The following is a 14579-nucleotide window of genomic DNA, read 5'->3' on the forward strand; positions in this document are numbered from 1 at the left end:
CTTTTCCAGCCGGGCGCGGTGGCTCAAGCCTGTAATCCCAGCACTTTGGGAGGCCAAGACGGGCGGATCACGAGGTCAGGAGATCGAGACCATCCTGGCTAACACGGTGAAACCCCGTCTCTACTAAAAAAATACAAAAAACTAGCCGGGCGTGGTGGCGGGCGCCTGTAGTCCCAGCTACTCAGGAGGCTGAGGCAGGAGAATAGCGTAAACCCGGGAGGTGGAGCTTGCAGTGAGCTGAGATCACGCCACTGCACCCCAGCCTGGGCAACAGAGCGAGACTCCATCTCAAAAAAAAAAAAAAAAAAATTTCCTTTTCCTATCTGGGTAAGGAGAAGCCAGAAGACCCAAACTCTCTTCAATCACAACCATTGCCATGGCAACGCCAGCTTCCCTCCTGGCATCTCAGCGTCCCCTGCACCTGCACGCCATTCTACACCGACACCAGCAATGCTCTGAGTCACGGAGAGGCCGCCGTGCCCTTGTGTACCCATGGCCCATTTCCCCCTGGCATGGAGGCTATTCCGTCTCCTCCAATATGTGACCAACTTCATCCCTGACTCCACCTGGAGGGTCTGCCTTCTGGGCCACTCCTGTGCCAACTACCTAGAAGTTTCCAACAGAAAACACATCTAGAATGAGGGTCATTGCTGGGGGGAGGGGCATTTGGAAAAGGACCATTATAAAGGTCTGGGCAGGGCCCCGGGGAAGCCTAAGGGATGGTGTGGTGACCTGGGGCTAGTCACAGTGGCACTGTTACCACCTGGGTGAAAGGGGCATCGGGAGTGGCCTCCAGGACCTTAAAGAAGGCTGTCACATGTGGGAGGCTCCCCCAGGCAGAGCTGTGACCTGCAGTCAAGGGAGAGGCAACTTCAGCCAGCCAGAGGCAACTTCCCAGGGACAGAGGGTCTGACCTCTCCGTCCACTCTCCAAGCTCCGGCCAGGGCTCCCCATCAGCTGAACCCAACCAGAAGCCAGAGATCAGGGGCCTGTGTTGTGTCCACACTGGTGAACCCAGGACTGGTGAAGTCAGGGAAGTGGAGAGCCAACCTGGAGGGGCTGGCCCTGTGCACGGTGCTGCCTGCAGGCCTTCCTGAAGTCTAACCCCATTACTGGCAGCTTCGACTGCAGTTCTTCCTTCTGCTGGGGCGCTCTGCTTACCTGTTCAAGGCTGCTGCCTTCTCATACAGACTTAGGTCAGAAGCCGTCTCCCTGGAGGCTTTCCTGACCCTTTACCACCAGCAGTGACTCCCATCCCCTAGCAGGGAAGCCTCATACAGGTAGGAGCTTTGTGCTCCTAACATCAGGAATGGTGCCTGTCATAAAATAAGTGCTCAACAGGTGTGTGTCTGCCTGCCTGCTGACTTCTGTGACTGAATGTATTGACATGTACCTGACCCAAACCTGCATCTTCATGTATTAATTCATTCACCCATGCTTGTATGCCTCCATGCATCTATCCAAGCATACACATATATACATATACATAGGTCTAAGCACTCATGCGCACCTCTATCCATCCATCATCCTTCTATTCCTCCATCCATTGTCCATCTACTCACCCACCCACTCATGCATCCATTCAAGCCCACAGATGTACATCCATATATACACAGATCTAAGCCTTCATGCACACATCCATCCATCATCCTTCTATTCATCCATTGTCCATCTATTCATCCACCCACCCATGCATCCATCCAAACACACATATATACACAGTTCTTAGCATTCGTGCACACATCCATCCACGTGTGCACCTATCCAAGCATACAAATATACATATATACTGATCTAAGCATACATATATACAGACCTAAGTATTCATGCACCCATCCATTCATCATCATCCTCTCCATCCATTGTCCATCTGTTCATCCACCCACCCATGCATCCATCCAAACACACATGTATACACAGATCTTAGCATTCGTGCACACATTGATCCACCCATGATTTCTCTCTCCATCCATCCATTGTCCATCTTTTCATCCACCCACCTATGCATCCATTCAAGCATAGACATATACACAGATTTAAGCATTCATGCACACATCCATTCATCATCCTTCTATCCATCCATAGTCCATCTATTCATCCACCCACCCATGCATCCATCCAAGCACACACATGTACATCCATATATACACAGATCTAAGCATTCATGCACACATCCATCATCCTTCTATTCATCCATTGTCCATCTATTCATCCACCCACCCATGCATCCATCCAAACACACATGTATACACAGTTCTTAGCATTTGTGCACACATCCATCCACGTGTGCATCTATCCAAGCATACAAACACATATACTGATCTAAGCATACATATATACAGACCTAAGTATTCATGCACACATCCATTCATCATCTTTCTCTCCATCTGTCTGTTGTTCATCTATTCATTCACCCACCCATGCATTCACCCAAGCTACATATAGACATTCATATATGCACAGATCTAAGCATTCATGCACACATCTATGCAGGTGTTCAGCCATCTGAGCATCCATCCACCCATCCATCACCCATGCATCCATGAATCCGTCAATCCATTAACCTGCCCATTTAAGATAAATTAGTAAGTTCTCCTATTTCTTTCAGCACCAGCATCCTCCCATCAGATGCCTGTGGCTTGTAACATTAACCTCCTCTTTAACTTCCCCTGGCTTCTTCTCCCAGAGGCTCATACAGAAACACACAGAGTGGCACCGAGCTGCAAATGCTGAGACTGAGAAAGCCTTGCCGCCTGTTGAGGTCTGCGCAGATCGCCTCCTCACCCGGGGCAAAGCAGCTCCCTGGCCAGAGAGGCTGAGGGGAGCATCCTCACATCATCCCCCAGGGGCGGGCAGGCAGGGCAACCCTTGCAGGCCACAGTAGTGTTTCTTATTTGCCCTTCAGTTAAAGCAGAGATTAGAACACAGAGAACTTTAGTGCATATTCCTTGGTTTTCATTTTGTTTATTTAAAGACAGTTCTTTTCCTTTCTCCGTGAGGCAGCTAAGTAGATTTAACAGTGATTTATTAAAGCTCTGTCTGCAGATCATCAAATCAGTCAGTGGAAAGGTTTACATTGAGTCAAATCACTAGATATTTCCTCCACAGAGTGATAAATTCCCAATGGTGAGCAGCTTTTCCACTGAAGCAAATGCTTGTTTTCATGTTCTGCAACACTAGCACCGTAGCAATGCACTATTGTGTGATATATTAATTACAGCCTGCAAACATCATAACTCAGCTGAAGAAGCCTTGCAGGATTTTTCAAAGAGGGTTTTACCTTTTCGGTTTTGTGCCATTTCATACACCATTGTCTTTTCTTTTCTACAGCACAAGGCCAGCGTATTAAACCAACCTGTCAAGCAGGACAAACAACGGCATTTGTTGTGAGCACGGGTTGGTATCATTTTTTACCGTGCAGCCTATGCACATAATTACATCAGGTCCATGTGCCTGATCACAGCATCTCTTACAAAGATCAATCTAAGTTGCAAAATAAGACAAAGGAATATTTCTTTTTTTTTTTTTTTTTTTTTTTTTTTTGAGACGGAGTCTCGCTCTGTCGCCCAGGCTGGAGTGCAGTGGCCGGATCTCAGCTCACTGCAAGCTCCGCCTCCCGGGTTTACGCCATTCTCCTGCCTCAGCCTCCCGAGTAGCTGGGACTACAGGCGCCCGCCACCTCGCCCGCTAGTTTTTTTTTTTTTTTTTATTTTTAGTAGAGACGGGGTTTCACCATGTTAGCCAGGATGGTCTCGATCTCCTGACCTCGTGATCCGCCCGTCTCGGCCTCCCAAAGTGCTGGGATTACAGGCTTGAGCCACCGCGCCCGGCCGGAATATTTCTAAAGTAATAAAGGACTATGCATTTTCCTAAGCCACAATTCTGAGATTTTCACCGAGTAAGCCTCAGAGGCTGTATGTGGTTTGTAGGTGGGATTAGGTTCATCAGCCTCAGAGGCTGTACGTGGTTTCAGCCAGAATAAGACACTCGTGTCCAGTTCCCACTGGTGCTAAACCAGCTCGTGCACGGGATTCCACAGGACACACATGCACACACACAGACACATACACATGCACACACACATGCACACACACACATGCACACACACATACACATGCACACACACATGCACACACACATGCACACACACACATACACACATACACACACGCAGACACATACACACATGCACACACACATGCACACACACGCACACACACGCAGACACATACACACACATGCACACACAGACACATACACGCACACACTGACACACACACACACGCATGCACACACATGCACACACACAGGCACATACACGCACACACGCACAGACACACGCATACATATGCACACAAATGCACACACGCAGACACATACACGCACACAGACACACGCATACATATGCACACACGCAGACACACACACATGCACACACATACACACACATACGTGCACACACATAAGGAAAGCTGCCTCTGGTGACCCACACCTCCTTCCCAGAAGTACTACATCGCTGAGCTCTGATCTCACTTGCGAATTCTAATAAGAGATGACATCTCCTAGATGGGAAGGCAGCATGTGACCATGAGGTGACACAGCACCTGGGCTGCATGGGAGAGGTGTAGGGAACACAGGAAGCGGACGGTTTCTTCACCCTTCGGCAATCAGCAAAGGACAGCTCGGGTGTCAACAGACAACTGATGCTCAGGGTCACCTAGCACAAGACCGTCACACGTTCCCTGATGGATCGTGCTGGGCAACTTTTGACCAAAATACTTAGGTCAGTTCCGCTGACTCTCAAGCCTCAGGCAGAGGGGCTTCTGGTTACAGCTGCCGCTGACAGTGCAGGACCACCCCAGCCAACAGGGCAGCCTGCCCCCACGCTTACCTGCCTAGCCCCATCGCAGGAGGACACAGCCAACAGGAAGAGCCTCAGCACCACCCCAGAGGGAACCCTGTTCCAGGAGCGGACCCGGCACCCAATACTTTAATAATGCTACCAGTGTTACCAGCTGGACTTCTGGGGCCCCTGCCCAGGCTCCCTCAGTCTGGCTTGGGGACTTTTCAAAGAGACAGTCACTTTAGATGAGAGGCAGGACGAGGGTGCCTTTCAACATTGTGCGGCAACATGGTGCTTAAAGTGCCGTTTTAACCTTGGGCTTCTCGGCAAGAGGCTCACAGCTTAACTCAGAATTAACGCGTGTTCCTCTTCCAGCACATGGAGGGTCTTTGTTCCTTTCACGCCCTCTCTGGGTTGAAGATTCTCTCTGGCTGGTCTGACAGCCCCTTCCAGCGTCTTTATGTGTTTTCTCACAGCCTTTGCTGGCTTGTGGAGCTGGGCACACTCCTCACCTCCCACACATGAAAACATCCTTCCTATCATCTGAGCCTGAAGCCGACCCGCTGTGTGCAGCCTGGGCTGAGAGGAGGAAATGAGCATCTCTCCGGGCCCCTTTTGGAACATCGTGCAGAGCAGTGGCTCAATTGTCCGTGAATTTCATGGCTGAAGTTTAGCTCCTCAAACACAGCTGGGGCTCAGGGAGAAGGGACTGTTCTGCAGCCACGGCCTTGGAGCCAGGAAGAGGGTCCCACCTGGACTCCCCAGCTGGAAGCAGTCACATCTGATGGACCCCTCCCCCTACCCTCCCTCACCGCCACATCCAGGTGGCTAGGTCCTGTGAGCCCACCCCCAGCTGACTGGCTCTCCAGACTTCCACGCACATGAACACTGGAGGCAAACAATTCAGCACCGCACAGCAAGTGGCTTGGTCCCCTCCCTCACCACTGGGTGGGAGGCAGCAGATGAGCAGGAGGAGGCTGGGGTGATCCATGTGGCAATGGATTAGAATTGAAGGGACCAATATGAACTCCCATCTGACTTAATATACACACGGAGGCAGGGCACGGCGACTCACACCTGTAATCCCAGCACTTTGGGAGGCCGAGGTGGGCAGATCATAACGTCAAGAGTTCGAGACCAGCCTGACCAACATGGTGAAACCCCCGTCTCTACTAAAAATACAAAAATTAGTGTGGCGTGGTGGCGCGCACCTGTAATCCCAGCTACACAGGAGGCTGAGGCAGGAGAATGTCTTGAACCGGGGAGGCAGAGGTGGCAGTGAGCCGAGATTGTGCCACTGCACTCCAGCCTGGGCAACAGAGTGAGACTATGTCTCAAAAAATAATATATATATACACACACACACACACACACACACAGAGGCCATATATGGAATTAGTTATGGATATGTTACATGCCCATGTCAGTGTCCACACAATGCTTTCGTGCTCTGTCAGCTGAGAGGGCCTAGAAGCAGGGACACTCAGCAGCAACAAGCACACCTATCGCCCAGGCCTTGGTTTCTAATACCCTCTCCTGGAACAGGAACCTGGGCTCCTTGGAGAAATGGCTGATTCTACGATTGGGGCAGGAAATACACAGGATGAGCCGGAACACCTTGTAAGTGCCAGAATATAAAGAAGCGCTCAAAAAAACAGGAACGGAAACAGAGGCTCACTGATGGAGTGGGTCAGAGCCACAGGTGCCAACCGAAGGAGCTCCCAACAACCAACGCCGGAACGCTGGGGACAACATTTAGTAAAGTCGTGTAGGATTGTAGCCCAAAGTATAAAAGAAACACCCATGAGTCCACATAGAATAAACAAAAATGGTGGAAGAGACAAATACATGGAGGAAGGAGAAACAAGTCCCATGCCAGATTCCAAATGCCTTGGGCAGACGCCCCCTGGAGGAGGTGCTGTGGACCCCCCGCCCTAAGCATGGGCTGTGCATGGTGACTCCCTTCTGGAGCACATGGCCTGGAGATAGGGAGAGAGAGGGTGACTTTACAGTGGGGAAGCCTGACTCACAGCACCTCGGCCAGGTGGCCAAGGTCAGCGTCAACAGGAATATCTCCCTTGGAAGTGTGTGCCTTTGACATGATTTGGCCATCGTGGCCCTGCACCTTTGTGGTCTTCCCCCTCAAACACCCTTAACCCCAGTCTAATCATGAGAAAAACATCAGGAAAATACTAACTAAGGAACAGTCTACAAAGTACCCGACTAGGCTTCCTCAACACCGTCAAGATCATCAAAAACAAGGAAAGTCCAGGAAATCGTTACAGCCAAAGGGAGCCTAAGGAGACGGGATGACTAAATGTCATGTGGGATCCTGGACGGGATCCTGGGACAGAGAAAGGACATTTTTAACAAACAAGGAAATCTGAATAAACATGGACTTTAGTTAATAATAAAGTATCAGTATTGGTTCATTCGTTTCTACAAGTGTACCCTCCTGAAGAAAGGTGGTAAAACCGGGGTGGGGACTATGGGAACTCCGTGCACTATCCTTGCAAGTTTTCTGTAGATCTAAAATAGTTCTAAAATAAAAATTTGATTTTAAAAATATAATTAGCGAATTAAACCTGCGACTTCTGGGTATGACTGCTTAGAGGGGACCCCAGCATAGCAGTCAGGGCACCAGGCCCTGCGCTGAAATGGGTCACGGGGCGCCCAGCTCAGCCCTCGGGGTTCTCTCCAGAACATTTCTCAAGTTTTCTGGAAGTTACTCTCTTTCTACCAAGGTTACGAGGCGGGTAGGGTGTGAGCTCTGGGCAGCCAGACAACCTTGATACTGGCCATACCAGAGGGGAAGGTCTTTGGGGGAGGGGACGAGAGACAGGAAAATTGAGTCCCTGACTCTACTTGCATCTAAAGCCAGATCTATCTCCGGACTATTTAGTTATGAGTCAAAACATTGCCTTTGCTTAAGTTTATTTGACCTGAGCTTCCTTCTCCTGTGGCTGAAAGCATTCACACACACCTGAGATCCGAGCCAGATTTGCTAGTCCTGTGTTTTAGAAAGAAAAAGAACAAAGCTTTGGAGAGCCGCGGACGGTGTCATCCAATCACAAACTGAAATCTGCACTGGGCACCTCATCGGTGAAAAGCTCAAATCTGTTTGTTTCTGAAGTACCGGCCGTCCCTGTACGCAGTGGCCAAAGCTCCTTGTTCTTTGTTTATTAGGATGGTTGAGGACCAGCTTGCCTTAAAATAACTAACGTTTTGCTGATGGGCTATTAGATTTGCTCCCACCACTGGGCTTTAAAAGGGAGTGAGCAGTACCTTTACATGAAAGCTGCAATGGCCACGATCCCCCAGAGGTGTTTCAGAAGCACAGTCACAGAGCTACGCCCGAACAAATGTCAAATAAATGTAGACTGTGGCTGCCAGGAAGACAGCCTTGGAAGGGTGCTCATTCTGTGCCCACAGGGCAGCCCAGTGCACACTTTGGCTGTGGGGTGAGCAGGATTCATGAAGGTTGCAAGGAATGACACGGGAGGGAGGGCACTCCAGGCCTCTGCAATTCTTCTCAGAGATTTCAGCTGCCCCCAGCGGATCCTCCTCCCAACAGCCAGACGCCTGACATGGAATTACCTCCAGAAATGATTGCAATTCCCCTGATAGGGAGCAGAAATTTTCTCTAGAGTGCTCAACTCACTCTAAAGGGGCCTCTTCAGCAATTCGTAAACCTACGCTCCTGAGGGGGAAAGAAATTGCAACTGCCATGGCAACAGTGATCTAGTGCTTGTTACACAGAATGCGGACCTCACAGGGCCACCGCAAAGCAGCCCAGATTCTATTCATACGTTAGAAAGCAGGAAAGGTGGCAGGGGAGGAGAGAGCAAAGGCGGGATAACAGCATCATTTATGTGGGCGAAATGTTCTCCACACTTTATACCAGATCGTCCCTGCCAGGGCCCTACTGCTCCATTTTACAGAGAAGAAAACCGAGGCCCAGGAAGGCTAAGGGGTGTATCCAGTGTCCCCAGCAGGTAAGAGCTGGATTCAGACCCCAGAGCCAGCTGGCGCAGCCACCCCACAGACCTCTCTGTGCACCTGCATCTAAGTCGGCTCCACTCACTCCCTGCCTTTGCCTCCTCCAGTGGCTTCTGTCATGCCTAGAACAGAACCCCAATCCAGAGAAAACTGACCCGCTGTGGTCCCTGGCTGCTCCTCTCCACTGTCTCCCTGCCCAGCGCCCGCTGCCTCTGGCCTTCCCTTCCAGAGTCTGTTCCTCATTCCCTCGATTCACCTCTCTGCTCAAACGTCATCTCCACGACGCGTGCCCTGACCACAATATCTAAACTAGCAGGTCCAGGAATTCTCTATCCCCTTTCTCTGCTTTGTCTTTTTTCCTTTAGAGCTCTTATCTCTGCCGTGACATTAGACATCTATCAGTTGTTTATAGTCTATCTCCCCACCAAAATATAAGTCCCAGGTTGGTAGTTCTGGATGACTCCAGAAATAAAAGTCCTCATTTCTGGAGGTAATTCCACGTCAGGCATCTGGCTGTTGGGAGCAGGATCCGCCGGGGGCAGCTGAAATCTCTGAGAAGAATTGCAGAGACCTGGAGTGCCCTCCCCCCGTGTTCTTCCTTGCAGCCTTCATGAGTCTTGCTCACCCCACAGCCAAAGTGTGCACTGGGCTGCCCTGTGGGCACAGAACGAGCACCCTTCCAAGGCTGTCTTCCTGGCAAAATATAAGTCTCTGATGGAGCTTTCTGCACACCTCTTCTGGAGATAGCATTCGTCATGTTCTGTGGCTGTGCAGGGTTGGGGGGCCGGGGGCTAGGGTATTTTCTCTCATTTACATACCTCCCTCCTCTGTCTGCCACTAAGCTCCTCAGAGCTAAGGCCCGGCCTCGTGTAGCCCCAACTCCTGCTCCCGACTCCCAGCTTCAGAGCCAATGCCTCACCCTGATCCAGACTCACCGAATGTTTTTGCTATTGTCTGAATTTGGGTGGGGCCCAGGGGCTGGAAGACCCCTCACTCAGCTTGGCCCTGGTGGAGTCCTGGCCAGGCACAGCTCGTCTCCTCCTCAGGCTTCCTCACCTTGGCAAATCCTTGAGATTTCCCTGTCTCCCACCTCACATAATTTTCTAGTAGACGCTTCAGAAACAGTTCAGACCTGGTCTAAACCGGTCCAGAAAAGTGTTTTCCCTCATTGAAGAGTGTTGAGGTGGTGGTGAGAATGGGCCTGTGCCCGAGGACTGCAGCATCCAGGACTGAACTCCAGAGCCCCCTGTCCCACCCCGAGCACACCAGAGGAGGGGAAGGCACATGACTGCGCAGGCCACAGGTTAGATGGTGCTTACAAAGCAAATCCAAAGGGAATGAGAGAACAGAGGGAGAGGAAGGAAATGGTACCTCAAGGCTGGGGATCATGACAACAGCCATTCCCAGGCAGCAGCAACCTCAGAGAGGGACCCTTCTGAGGGAAGGCACCCGCAGCTGGGCCGCCAGAGACCCTGCTCCCTAAAGCCGTGTCCAGGTGAAGGCACTTTGCGTTCCTCACTCCACAGCGCTCTCAGACCCAAATGATTCAAATAAGAAAATGCCAGCAAGGGCTCCACTGCTAAGAAAAATAAAGGAACAGAATTTTCCTACCTGTTAAGAACTTGGTTTTCTTTTTTTTTTAGACAGGGTCTTACCCTGTAGCCCAGGCTGAAGTGCAACGGTGCGATCTCAGCTCACTGCAACCTCTGCCTCCCAGGTTCAAGCAATTCTCCTGCCTCAGCCTCCCATGTAGCTGTGATTACAGGCGTGCACCACCATGTCCAGGTAATTTTTGTATTTTTACTAGAGACGGGGGTCTCATCATGTTGGCCAGGTTGGTCTCGAACTCCTGACCTCAGGTGATCCACCCACCTCGGCCTCCCAAGGTGCTGGGATTACAGGCATGAGCCACTGCACCCGGCCAAGAGTTCAGTTTTCTATCATCCTGCAATCTGCAAAGTATTATCTTACACACGCTTGGGGAGGGGCGCTTTGGGTCTGTTTGCTTGTGTTTTCAGGAAGCAATAGAAGCTCTCCCTGCAGGAAGGGGTCAGAGATCCCCTCTGACCTGAGCAAACACCTGGTGTTTCGGACAGGTAGGAGTAAGAGGGCCTCCAGCAGGCGGTCCTTAAGAAATTAATTGGAGGCCGGGCGCGGTGGCTCAAGCCTGTAATCCCAGCACTTTGGGAGGCCGAGACGGGCGGATCACGAGGTCAGGAGATCGAGACCATCCTGGCTAACACGGTGAAACCCCGTCTCTACTAAAAATACAAAAACTAGCCGGGCGAGATGGCGGGCGCCTGTAGTCCCAGCTACTCGGGAGGCTGAGGCAGGAGAATGGCATAAACCCGGGAGGCGGAGCTTGCAGTGAGCTGAGATCTGGCCACTGCACTCCAGTCCCGGCGACAGAGCGAGACTCCGCCTCAAAAAAAAAAAAAAAAAAAAAAGAATTAATTGGAGGCCTAGCGTGGTGGCTCATGCCTGTAATCCCAGCACTTTGAGAGGCCGAGGTGGGCGGATCACAAGGTCAGGAGTTGAAGACCAGTCTGGCCAACATGGTGAAACCCCATCTCTACTAAAAATACAAAAATTAGCTGGCCATGGTGGCATGTGCCTGTAATCCCAGCTACTCCAGAGGCTGAGGCAGGAGAATTGCTGAAGAAGGACCTTAGAGGTGGAGGTTGCAGTGAGCTGAGATCGCGCCACTGCACTCCAGCCTGGGCTACAGTGCGAGACTCGGTCTCAAAAAAAAAGAAAAAAGAAAGAAATCAATCTGAAAAAGCGTGGCCACAGTTTCTTTCACTAAAATAAATACAAGCTCTTGCACCTAAAACTAGCATTCATTCAGTCTATTTCTAAAGGGATGTGACAAGTACTGTGCAAGTCACTCAAAATAAGCAGGACGCAGCCCTCTTCTTTACACAGCTTGCTACGGAGTGGGATGACAGGACCTATGAGTCTATGCTGTTAGGGACAATGGAGCTCAGGTCTGAGGACAATTAGGATGCCAAGTCCTATTTCTGGAAATGACATCATCAGTTTGCAGTTTCTTGCACTTTTGATGGCTGACTCAATTTGGAGTCAGGCCTGAGCAGTGGGGTCATTTGGCTTCTTGGATCAGCCTTGACCCTCACTTAGAATCTGCAGCTGCTCACACAGTCACCTTGGGAAGCTCCCAGAGGCCGGGAATGCTGAAAAGAGAGACTCAGACGCCCACCACTCTCCCAGGGCCGGCCTGAGAGGTCCACACAGAAAGGCCCAGCCTTTCGGTTTGGCTTCAAATAGGAGCTCATTTACCACCAAGGAGCTTTCTGCGGCTACAGGAAATGAGATTCTTACAGAAATGCCAGCTGGCTGGCGAGCTGAGAGTGCCTGCAGGGGCTAAGGATCGACCTCCAGGCTACTGTGGCCGAAGCATCCGTGCCCCCAGCTCGCCGCAGCCTGGCCTGCTCAGACCCTCTTCCAGTTCCCCACACATCGTTCCTTGATCTTCCCACAAAAAATGAAGCCCTATAAACCGCAACGAGCTCAAGAGGTAGGGTCCTATTGTACCTGAAGGGCCTCAAAGCCCCACCCAGGGTACCTGTCATTCACACTCAGACACTGGCTCATAAGAGTGGGCTGGCCCAGAGAACAGCCCAGGTCACTGGAAAGAAGTGTGAATTGAAAACCAGTCAGTGCTCCAGAAATCTGAATGAGACAGAAGGTGGGAGATGAGTTGCAGGTGGGCCATGCTCCTCATGAAGAGACGTTAAGCATCTTTAGGCCTGGCTGTGCAAAGGGGACAGGGAGGGCTCCCACGTTAGAGACCGTCCTGGCGCGCAGAGCAGTCTGGCCCAGATGACCCTGCTGATGGCAGAACCTCGTGACCAAAACAAGGTTATCCTCGCAGCTGCACCATCCCCAGCTCATGCCGAGAAGGTCACGTGCTACAGCAGAGCCCAGCAACTGCCTTTGGGGCCTGTGGCCGCCGCGTGCGCGTCTCGTGTGTCTGGGGCCCCAGCTCCAGTGGGCAGAGGTGACAAGAGAGTCACAGGCCCGTGGCTGGGGACAGAGGCCTCCTGGGGTCTACATGAGGCAGCACCTCTCCAGTTCAGAAAAGCTGTTTTAGCCCAAGGGGGCAAGGGGTGCAGAGTTGGCTTTTAGTATTATTTTTAATATTAATGAAGTCAGAGACAGATGAGCTTTGTACAGAAGGAGCATGGTTGCATAAAGTCACTCACTGATGGAACACTGCCTGTCCACTCTGCTCCAGGTGTGGGGTCTGCCCCTGCCAGAGAGGCCCCCAGGAGCCTCCCTCGGTCCTTATCCTCAGCAAGTTCATTATAGAGTGGGGAGGACCAGCATTGTTGCAGCGCACAGGGTGCAAGCCTTGGGGACAGCCGTATGGCAGCCTCCTGGGAGGCCCCAGGCTGAGGGATTTGCAGGCACACTCCCATCCTCCCAGTTAATCCCCAGCTTTCAGGCTGCTCGTTGTCATCCTCATTTGATAAATGAAAAATCTGCGGCTTGGGGAGGAGACACAGGCTGTCCAGGGCCACACAGCAGGCACCACCGAGGCATGCTGGGGGTCTCAGGGACCTGGGGAGGAGCCCCTGGGTCTGCTCCAGGGATGCAAGGATTCAAAGAAGACGTGACCGTGTAGATGACACCATAACAAATCTTAAAGAATAAGGTAACCAAGGGGTGGTCACCTTATTCTTTAAGATTTGTTATGGTGTCATCTAAACGGAGGGACATTCTTCTCCAGTGAGACAATGTGCAAACTCAGGAAAGTGACAGCAGAGTATCTGGTGCCTTCAGGAGTGGGGACAAAGGCTACAGGGACCAGACAACAGAGGCAGGCATGCCACCCCCCCCAGGGGTCCTGAAGAAGCCCAGGCAGGCCACCCTGGGGGGAGCATGGGAAGTCCAGGCAGGCCACCCCAGAGGCCATGAGAAGCCCACACATGCCACCCTGGGAGGCTAGTCCCCAATGAGGCCAAGCAGGGACATGACAGGGACGGATGAGCACAAGAGAAAGATCCCTGAGGAAGTGCAGGAGGAAAGGATGGAGAGGGAAGGGGAAGCCAGAGACCCAGAGGCCACCAAAACGCACCAAGAGAGAAGGCAAGGTGGCCCTGACCCACCAGCTTCCCACAGAGACACTTGCTGTCCACAAGCAGGGAGTCAGGGCAGCCAGCAAACGCCCCCTCGTGAAGCACCACGACTCCACACTGCAACCGCAAAATGACAAGTACTTGCTCAGCCCCAGAAGACCAGAGCACCACTTTGCATCTACACGGATCTGTTCTTTCCTATCCAGCCACTTCTGAGAAACTGGGAGGATGCTGCTTTGTCCTGGCTAATTTTCTATCCCTTTCACTTCCCCTTTCTCTCAGTGTGTGGCAAAAATAACCTCACCGCTCAAATTTTTTGGAAATAAATTTTTTTTAAAGCCTAGAATCCCACCACTCTAAACACTTCATATCCCAAATCGTTTCAGCTCTGCTGGATTTCACAAAGCCTGACGCTGGCGTGCAAGCTCGGTGAACGGGGAGGCTCTGTGCACGGGTGGATGGCCAGGCCCGGCAGGTGGCATGCATTCAACAAGTGGGCCGTGGGTGCACATGGACAGGCGGCCAGCGTGCAAACGCCCCTGCCGTCTCTGCAGTCACCAGACGTGGCAGAAGCCTCTCCCTCGGCCTCTGTCCCCTCGTCGTAGTCACCGTCCTCAATGCTCCCCTCTGTCAGCATG

Source organism: Trachypithecus francoisi, unplaced genomic scaffold, assembly GCF_009764315.1.
Source record: "Trachypithecus francoisi isolate TF-2019V2 unplaced genomic scaffold, Tfra_2.0 Lachesis_group14, whole genome shotgun sequence".
Classification (NCBI taxonomy): domain Eukaryota; kingdom Metazoa; phylum Chordata; class Mammalia; order Primates; family Cercopithecidae; genus Trachypithecus; species Trachypithecus francoisi.